Genomic DNA, 11,361 nt, shown 5'->3' on the forward strand with positions numbered 1-11,361 from the left:
TCTAACATCACCGTTGGATAAGTTAGTTCGAAAATTTTGGGAAGTGGAAAGCGTTCCAGATGTAGGAAAACAACTCACTGCTGATGAGTTGGAATGCGAGAAGGATTTTGCATCGTCCGTTCGTCGTGAAAATTCGGGTAGATTCGTTGTCTCATTATCGTTTTCAAAATCCCCTGATTGTCTTGGTGATTCTTATGCTATGTCAGAACGTCGACTCATCAGTTTGGAGAAACGACTGGCACGTGATCCAAACATGCGTTTAGTGTATCACGATGTCCTCTTGGATTATCTCAAACAAGGACACATGGAATTGATAAAAAATCAGAGTGATAAAAGTGGTTATTTTATACCTCATCATGCTGTAATCAAAACTCAGAGTCAATCAACGCCTTTGCGTATTGTCTTTGACGCAGGCGCGAAAACTACTACTGGAGTATCATTGAATGATATACTTCATATCGGCCCCAAGTTGCAAACGGATATTTTCGTTCTGTTAGTCAATTTTCGGTTATTTTCTATCGCTGTAACTGCTGATATAAAGCAGATGTATAGACAGATTCTTGTCGATGAATCGTGTCGCAAATTTCAGCGTTTGTTATGGAGATTTTCGTCCAATGATCCCATACAAATTTTTGAATTAAAAACTGTCGTATTTGGTCTGAGTGAGTCACCGTTTCTAGCTCTCAGAACTGTCCATCAACTTGTTCAAGAAGAAGGTGAAAATTTCCCTGATGCGAAAGCTCGTATTCCGAGTGACATGTTTATGGATGATTTGGTGACAAGTGTGTCTTCTTTAGGTGAAGCAAATCGTCTTTGTAGTCAGGCTAAAGAATTGTTCGAGAGAGGCGGATTCGAACTTACTAAATGGAGTTCCAATTCACCTGAATTGATGAATGATTTCTCGGAAGATGAAAAATCGGCCTTGTCTAAAGATTTCGAGATGGGAAATTTGTTGGCTGTCCTAGGTTTGAAATGGCAACCTGGTAGTGATTCGTTTTGTTTTTCAGTGAATCCTAATCAGTCTGTTCCTACCAAACGTCACATTTTATCGGTAGTAGCACGCATTTTCGATCCTTTGGGACTCTTGTCACCCCTAACTTTGTTTCTTAAATGTTTAATTAAACAATTATGGAATGCTGGTCTTGATTGGGACGATTCAGTACCTCCCTCTATTGCGCTTCAATGGGAGACATGTCAGAAGGAGTTCCCTTTGTTGTCCAATCTCTTCATACCACGTCATTTAGGAGTGATGAATGATTCGAAAATTACTGTCATTGGTTTCTGTGATGCATCGACTTTAGGTTATGGTGGTGTGATCTACATAAAATCTCAAATGGATATGCAACCTGCAACTATCACATTGTTGTGCGCTAAATCAAAAGTCGCGCCATCTAAGACTTTATCCATACCTAGGCTTGAATTATGCGCGGCGCTCTTGCTCGCTGAATTAATACAGGTTGTTGTCTCTGTTTTGAGCCTTCGTTGTCACGTGACTCGCGTTGTTGCATTATCGGATTCAACTGTTGTCTTACATTGGATCAGGGGCTGTCCATCTAGATGGCAATCTTTCGTCGCTAATCGAGTTACGAAAATTCAAGACTGTCCTATCAACGACTGGTTACACGTGGCAGGAAATTCAAACCCAGCTGATCCCATTTCGAGAGGTTTATCCCCTTCTGAAATAATTAATCATGATTTGTGGTGGTCTGGCCCCTCTTGGCTAATGTTAGAAGAGAGTGATTGGCCCGTCAAGGTCGATCTGGAACCTATAGAGTGTCTACCTGAGGTCAAGGTTCACTCAATTGTCACTGTAGTACAGTCGGAAAATTCATCTATTAATTCGATTCATCTTTTAATTGCTCGTTGTTCCAACTACCAACGTCTATTGCGTATCATGGTGTTAATATTGAAAGTACTTCGTCTATTGCCTAAACCTCATGAATTAGATTTCGATTTGGCAGAAAAACATTTGTGTAAAGTCGTACAAAAAATTCATTTTTCGAAAGAATTACTGGAATTGAAAGCTGGGAAAGAATGTACTTCTCATCTTCAACAACTGTCACCCTTTCTTGATCATGATATTATTCGTGTGGGTGGACGTTTACAAAATTCTGAGTTGAATTATGACAGCTGTCATCCGATTATATTACCGAAAAATGATCCATTGGTCACGCTTTTGATTGATTATTTTCATGAAAAGCACTGTCACGCTGGACCTCATTTATTGGCGTCTATTTTGAGACAAAAATATTGGATTTTATCAGCCCGTGTCCTTATAAGGAGTCATGTACGAAAATGTAACAAGTGTTTTCACTATCGCCCCACTCTTACACTGCCGAAAATGGGCAATCTGCCAGCCTGTAGAACTCTGTCGTCTAAACCATTCGTCCAATGTGGAGTTGATTATGGTGGACCCATTCGAATCACCATGGCCAGGCGTCGGAATCCTTTCATATTTAAATCGTACATTTGTCTTTTTATCTGTATGGAAACTAAAGCCGTTCACATTGAATTAGTTTCGGACTTATCGACCCAAATGTTCTTATCAGCTTTTCGCCGTTTCCTTGCTCGACGAGGTCCTTGTAAGGTCATGTATTCCGATAATGGTACCAACTTCGTCGGCGCCTATGATGAGCTAATAAAATTGTCACGGATGCTGAACTCCAAGGAATATCAAAACCTGCTCCAGAATGAACTTGCTGATCATAGCATTGAGTGGAATTTCATCCCGCCAGGTTCACCTCACTTCGGCGGTCTTTGGGAGGCGAATATAAAATCAGTAAAGTCACACCTGTTTCGAGTTATTGGTAACCAGTTGTTGACTTACGAAGAATTGAACACTGTCTTAGTTCAAATTGAGGCTGTACTTAACTCACGCCCGTTATGTCAAATGAGCGCGGATCCGAGTGAACCCCTCGCCCTCACACCGGCTCATTTTCTCACTTTGACACCTCTTAAGTACCTTCCTATGTTAAATGTGGAAGATCGTCCAATGAATCGCTTGGATCGGTTTGAATTAGTCAATCAAATGGTTCAGTCTTTCTGGAGTCGTTGGCGCAAAGAATACTTACATGAATTACAAACCCGTGTGAAATGGTGTAAGGATTCCACCCCTCTCACGGTTGGTACAATCGTCCTAGTGGATCAACCAAATGTCGCACCGTTGAAATGGCCTCTGGGGGTGATTGAGGAAGTATTTCCCGGTGCTGACGGTGTCGTTCGAGTGGCTATGGTGCGGTGCGCCAATGGTCGCTTCAAAAGGCCGGCTACAAAGTTGTATCCGTTGCCTACTCAATAATTTTCCTTTTGCATTTTTTGTTTTATTCTCGTTTTGTTTTATTTTTATTTCTTTCGTCGTTTATTCATTGTTTTTTTTTTCGTTTCTTTGTTCTCTAGCCTTGTCTGAAAATAGCTTTTCAGCCGGGGGGGGATGTTGGAGCCAGCTCTAGTTTTCAATTTTCGTTTTTGAATTGGACGCGCGCTCCTCGTTCAGTTCGTATTTCTTTCACTTGAGTGCGTCGCGCTCACTAGCCGGTAGGCAGTCTTTTCCAGTTGCAGTCTCGCTTCGTAATAGCTTGCCTCGAGTTGGAATTGATAATTATTATTCGTCGATCATTCCCAGAAGAAAATTGTTCTTCAAATTATTATTTTTTTTCGTTAATGTTAAATCGTACACCATAAACCTACGTTTGGAAGAGTGTTTGCCAAACTCCCTTTAGTTGAAAGTTTTAAACTATTATTTTTTGATTGGAAAGTTCACCGATCTATAGTCTTTAAAGACATTGTAAATATCTCGTCAGAAATATATGTGCAACGTTATATGATGGAAGCCGAATTTACCAACAGTAGATGACAATTAAGCTTGCCTTTTCACCATCCTTGATTCATCTCCTACCTCGGGGACACCTGAATACCTTACCTGGGAGTTGTAAGCTCAATAATATAAATATTACATTAGGTACTCTGCAGATTTTCGGTGAGTTGTTCTTTTATATATTCATTGCATGTACTTGTTTCTGTAGAGATATCACTTGTTTCTTTTCTATTCAATACAGTCCACTTTACATCAAAATTATTGATTACCAATTTAAAATCAATATAAATTTCTTAAAGTTGAACCTTAGAGTTTACAATGATGTTATCAAGCAGGATTGTATTTTTTAGCTATGAAACAACAACACTCATGGTAAGACAACAAATTTTCTATAATAGATAAGAAGCTTTTTTTTTTTTGCTTACCGGTAGCTGTAAAATAACAATATTGCTAACTGAAGGAGTCTAGCTGTTTAGTCAGTTATGATATTTAAGTCCAAAGTCCAAAGAAATAATTATGAATTCTACCCTCACTAATCGACAATTCTATCTAAATGAAGAAACATAAATTGAAGAGTTTTCATATAAACTATAGAACTTTCCTCCACGAATCCTAAAGTACAGTAAGTTTTCTTTCTACACACTGAAATACTCACTACTATTCGACTTTCAAAATATACTCTTGAACCCTACTGACTTAAACTTTCCCTCCAATTGCTTATATTTCATTTCTATACTAATGTGATATCCTTCATAAAAATGCAGTATACCATAGCACATACCCATCAGAATGGGACTTTTTCAAATCAAATGGGGGGATAAAAATGGGACTGAACCCTTATGTAAAATAAAAATAAATAAATTCGTATGGCTTTTGTTGGTGGGGAGTTCCCTTTCGGGAATGTTCCACCGCCTGAATATATAATTTAAGCCGTCAATGGGCCTTACGACTGTCATACTTCAGCCGGGACTGACAGTTTAACGTGCCCATCCGATAACACGGGAGTGATCTGGTTAAAAAACTTTTGGTAATGAGAGGGGTTCGAACCCGGGATCTCTATGCTGCTACGCAAGCACTCTATCCACTAGACCACGGATCACTCCCTTATGTTATCAATTATCTCAAAATCAATAAAAAAAGTAATGATAATATGACCAAGGAAAAAGTCAGTACCTCTAGATGTAAAGTAGAAACCCTATAAAGAAATGATTGAAGATTTTTAGAACCAACAAGTTATCTTTATTTTACATCCTTGAAACTCATGAGTCACTTGAAACAGTTTCCATCGATCATAGGAAATGATTGATGACTCGATTCTAGTACTTTTTCTGACATAACATTCTGTATGTGTTATGAGGAGGAGGAGGAGAAGGAGGAGGAGGAGAGGAGGAGGAGGAGGAGGAGGAGGAGGAGGGGAGGAGGAGGAGGAGGAGGTGGAGGAGGAGGAAGTAAAGAAGAGTAGGAGTGAGTTGAATATGAGGAGAAGATGAAAAAAGAGAGCATGATGTATTAAAAATTACCATGAGCAGAGAGAGAGAGAGAGTGAGAGTGAGAGAGAATAGAGTGAGTGGTGATGAGATGTACTTACTCAGTAGTCAATTAAGTTGATCAAACCGCGTAGCTTTGAAGAAAGCTATACATGTAGAGAGAGAGAAAATGAATGAAGAAAGATATAATCAATTCAAATTAGACAGGATTGAACACTTGAACAGGTTCATGACATCCAACATAATATTCACACATCTAGAATCATTACTAATAAAGTTTGTTTCCATCTATGGAAGACCATGTGCACACACTCATATATACATGCAATGAGTACTTAATACACTAACACATGGAAAGATTCTATCAGTTTTTGATGTTTATAAGAAAACTTCCTCCCACTCATCATCATCATACACATTATTATCCTCCCAGCAAGCTGACACCTAACTACTTATCCTATCACTACCACTGTCTTATAGATAAGTGTGTTATCAAAAAGTCTCTAGACTTTTCAGGGTTGGAACCATGTCATACTCCTCTTAGTACACCTAGGTCAGGTTGGAAATTTTCAGCACTCCAATAACTTCATGAGGGCTCGGATGTTTACGACCAATGCTAGCTTTAGTAAACAGCCTGTTGTTGTCGTATTCCAGTTCCGATTCTAATCAATTACCTATGATTATGTTAAGTTAATCTATTTTAGGCTATGGAGTCTTTTGGAGAAAGGCATGATTAGTTGGAGTCTTGTAGTTGAACTTTGATCACAAATGAATAAATTTGATTATCGAATTGGGATGAATTGATTCATAGCAATAAAAATCTAGTGTGATACAATCACACACAACTTTTCTTGCTCATTGAACTTTTTGTCTCATTCTTAAATGAGAATAATTTAGGGGAATAACATAATTATGATTTGTGGTCACATAATTCAGAAAAAAAACTAGGATCATACTATTGTATACATTGTTTTTCCAGAGTACATTTTCTTTTATATAAATTCGTGAAATTTGATGATTATTTTTGAAGTCATCAAAACAGCTGTTCTACAGATGAAATCTGGTGTGGCGCACTCACACAACTTTCCTTACTATTATAAAAATTGATCAGTGTTCACGTGCATCTCAAGTCTACTATTCAAAGATCTGAATCAGTTGGTGGCAGGACAATAATGCTGAAGACATTGAAAGATTTAATTGAATCAACAGTTTACAATTGAATAATAACATTTTCTCGAATTTCGAGCTCATTTTCATTTTTTAGGTGAAAAAAATGTTATTGAACATTAGTTATGGAGATTTTTTCATGTTCAATCCTTTCCACTAAAAAATAATTCTAAGGTCTGATTGATCCTATCTTCATAGTAGATGATGTATAAAAAATGATAGGTGGCAAGTAGGGAATATTTAGACAGTAAACTACCTGGAATATCATCAAATATATTCACTAAATTACAATCAGATCCATTGCATCCCTTTAACAGGAACACCGTTGAAGAAAAAATAACGGCTAAGATGTTTGCACCTTGCAATTTTCGTAGCAAAAATTAACAGAACTGTAACGGAATCAACATCTGTCAAAAGTTGAATTCACAGCTGAGTGAATATTTATTGCGTGCACTGCATATGCATTATTGCGATTGCTATCATTATGTTGTGTGTGAAAACAAGACGAGTGGTGGCTATATAAAAAAGTGTTGTCTGTCATGTTTTTTTTTGCTTGCATTCGTTTGTTGTGTCTCGATTACGTTTGTTGCAAAAATCATTGTGTGTGTGTTTTTTTTTCGCGTGTTAATGGATTCTCAGCAATCGCCAGAAACAACAGCAGCATCAACCTTCACGTAAGTATAATGGAATTATCAAAAACAAAAAAATATTTTATCTAATTATTGATTGTGAAATTAATTTACGTTTTTACAGTTTAACAAACTGAAAATATTTGTGAAAAAGTAGCAGCAGCAGCAACCAATTACATTGCCAAGCTTAAATAAAGTTGTAAATTACTGGAAATTTCAACAAATATATTCACTAAACTGCAATCTGATCCATCATTAGTGAACAGAGTATACTTGGACAGTAAATTATTACTTGAAATATTAACCAATATAATACACTAAACTGCAGTCTGATTCATCGTTAGTAGATAGAAAATATTTAGACAGCAAAAATCACTTGTAATATCAACAAATATATTCAATAAACTACAGTCTGATTTAATTACCAAGGAAGTGTTTGGGAGTGAATTACTTACAATATCTGATACATTGGAAGACTCTTGATTTATCAATGATAAATATATGCTTATTTTTACTTTCTAAAATGGTAGAAAAGTAAAAGGTGGATAACAAGAAAAAAAACTCTGTTTTTCATGTTTTTTTCTTGAAAACGGGTTTCGATCAAATTTATACTTAAATAGTCATTGATAAGCTCTATCAACTGACACAAGTCCCATATCTGTAAAAATTTCAGGAGCTTCGTCCCATCTATGCAAAGTTTGATTTTAGGTCCTCAATTATCAGTCTTCAGATACAATTCAAACAAAAAAAATCAAGTGGAAAGGATTGAACATGAAAAAATCTCCATAACTAATGTTCAATAACATTTTTTTCACCTAAAAAATGAAAATAAGCTCGAAATTCGAGAAAATGTTATTATTCAATTGTAAACTGTTGATTCTATTAAATCTTTCAATGTCTTCAGCATTATTGTCCTGCCACCAACTGATTCAGATCTTTGAATAGTAGACTTGAGATGCACGTGAACACTGATCAATTTTTATAATAGTAAGGAAAGTTGTGTGAGTGCGCCACACCAGATTTCATCTGTAGAACAGCTGTTTTTGATGACTTCAAAAATAATCATCAAATTTCACTATTTATATAAAAAGAAATGTACTCTGGAAAACAATGTATACAATAGTATGATCCTAGTTTTTTTTTTTTTTGAATTATGTAACCACCAATCATAATTATTATGTTATTCCCCTAAATTATTCTCATTTAAGAATGAGACTTAAAAAAATCAATGAGCAAGAAAAGTGTGTGAGTGTGTATCACACTAGATTTTTTTTTGCTATGAATCAATTCATCCCAATTCGATAATCAAATTTATCCATTTGTGATCAAAGTTCAACTACAAGACCCCAACTAATCATGCCTTTCTCCAAAAGACTCCATAGCCTAAAATAGATTAACTTAACATAATCATAGGTAATTGATTAGAATCGGAACTGGAATACGACAACAACAGGCTGTTTACTAAAGCTAGCATTGGTCGTAAACATCCGAGCCCTCATGAAGTTATTGGAGTGCTGAAAATTTCCAACCTGACCTAGGTGTACTAAGAGGAGTATGACATGGTTCCAACCCTGAAAAGTCTAGAGACTTTTTGATAACACACTTATCTATAAGACAGTGGTAGTGATAGGATAAGTAGTTAGGTGTCAGCTTGCTGGGAGGATAATAATGTGTATGATGATGATGAGTGGGAGGAAGTTTTCTTATAAACATCAAAAACTGATAGAATCTTTCCATGTGTTAGTGTATTAAGTACTCATTGCATGTATATATGAGTGTGTGCACATGGTCTTCCATAGATGGAAACAAACTTTATTAGTAATGATTCTAGATGTGTGAATATTATGTTGGATGTCATGAACCTGTTCAAGTGTTCAATCCTGTCTAATTTGAATTGATTATATCTTTCTTCATTCATTTTCTCTCTCTCTACATGTATAGCTTTCTTCAAAGCTACGCGGTTTGATCAACTTAATTGACTACTGAGTAAGTACATCTCATCACCACTCACTCTATTCTCTCTCACTCTCTCTCTCTCTCTCTCTTACCAGTGGCGGCTCGTGCAAATACTAATGGGGGGTTCACATTTAACATGAGCAACAAGATCTAGATCTTTAATAATTTGTTAAACCCCATGTTTCAAGTGAATTTTGTTCGTTTCACGTAGTAGAATGTAATTTTTTATTCCTAGAAGAGTACTAGGCCTATCATATTATTACGTAGGTAACAAAATATTCTAATGGGTTGTATTATATTAAGTACCTATATAATAATTTGGATTTTCGTTTAATAATAATAAGTATTTAGATATACTCAGGATTCTCAACCTAGAAGATGTACTCCCATACTCCCATTGAATAATTCATGTACAAATCATAAATTATACAGAAAACAGCAATAATTTTTCCTCGATGTAAGATAATTTCCAATCAAAGAAATAAGGATTAACATGCTTTTAGAGACTTTGTTAACACTCACCCTCCTTCTAGTTGGCATTTACAGAGCATTTTTTGAAAATAAAATCCATCCTCCTCTCCTTCCTTGCTGCGAAAACATCGATCACCTTCTCATTGAAGTTAATGATATTTGCTATCATTTCCTTCTCAATAGTCAGCATTGCTAATGCTGATAGCCTGTCCTGGTTCATTGTGGAGCGCAAAAACGTCTTGATTCGTTTTAGTGTAGAAAAACACCTCTCAGCTTCAGCTGTTGTCATTGGGATGGTTGAAATTATCAACAAAAGTTTATAGGTTTCGGAAAATGACGAAGTTAAGTTATTTTCAATGAAAAATTGTAGCAAACTGACAGCACCAAGCAAATTTCTGAAGTCTACTCTTCTAAAAATTATTTCAAGTTCTGTTTTTAGGCGATTTTTCTCAAGAAATGAGTAAACCTTATTTTTAATCTCCTGTTTGATATTTTCTTGGCACACAGAAAGCATGCAGTCCAGCAATTCATTTTGAATGTCTTTGGAGGTGCCTTTGAAAACTGTAGCACTATTTAAATGTTCTTTCAAAGCCGAATCAAGCTCTGCAGTAAAATTCACAAGGCCTTTGAAAATTCCCGGATTTAAAGCATTGTCGTCCTCTCGATGACCCCTAAGAGCTAACTCGAATGCACCACAAAATTTAATGCAGTCTATAAGTTTGGAAATCACATACCTATTTTTGGTGACTTGCTCATTATGTTTTCTGATGCTCAAACGATAAGCACTATCAAGCTGTTGACGAACATCAATTTTACCAAGTAAATTGAAATCCAATGAAGCACTAATATGCACATGTGAGTTTTCATGCTTTTTAATTTTTTGAGTCAAATGAGCTAAATCACACACACCGTTCTTAATCCATGCTGGATCACCTTTTTCGCGAGCAAACAACAAGCACAGAAAACAATAAAGTTTGTTAGTTTCTTCACAACCACACAGCCAAGATGTCTTTTCATATTGTTGGTCTTTGAAATCTCTCTTGTATGTCCTGGATTTCGATGTAGAAGTCTGATGTATATCAATTGTCGGTGTAGGCCTACCACTTTCCTTAATCGATATTTTTTCCTCGATTGATAAATTAGAGAACACTATCTCTTTTAATAGCTAACTGAAACCTTTCTTGAACCCTCCATTCTCACTTTTCAAAACACAAGAAAGAAGAAACAAGAATTAACCTCAAAATCGACAACACATGTAGCGCGAACGCGAAACTGCAAACAGTAAACAAAGTAGTAGCCAGTGCCAGCTAGAACAGTTCATAAGTGGAAACGGCTCTAGAAGGCAATGGCGCCAATGCAAAGCACACTATCACAGCTATGAGCTGCTTGGAAAGCAGCTCACCGTAAAGCTAATGTAAATAGTCTCCCACCCCCCACGGGGAGGAAATTGAACTCGCCCAGCCACCATTTGAACCCATACTAACGCTTGGACCAGTGATCCTGCTTGCTGTAGCGCATAATTCAAAAGGTTATCTCAATGCGTGTACCTTGCTTTGTGCGCTCCTTATTGTTTTAATATTACAAGAAATTTGAGTATTACTATTACTTCAATCAATTTTCTATTGATTTGAACTTTAATTTATTGTAGCAATTTCATAGGGGGTTCACGTGCTCTTGTGCTCTCATGGACACGCCGCCACTGTCTCTTACCAAAATCATTTCCATAATTAATAATTTTCGAAATGCTGAATTTCAAATAAATTGGATGATTAACATACGTTATAAATATGGATGTAATCTATAGGTAAAGATAGTAATCTCTTCTATATAATGATAT

Source organism: Nilaparvata lugens, chromosome X (genome assembly GCF_014356525.2).
Source record: "Nilaparvata lugens isolate BPH chromosome X, ASM1435652v1, whole genome shotgun sequence".
Classification (NCBI taxonomy): domain Eukaryota; kingdom Metazoa; phylum Arthropoda; class Insecta; order Hemiptera; family Delphacidae; genus Nilaparvata; species Nilaparvata lugens.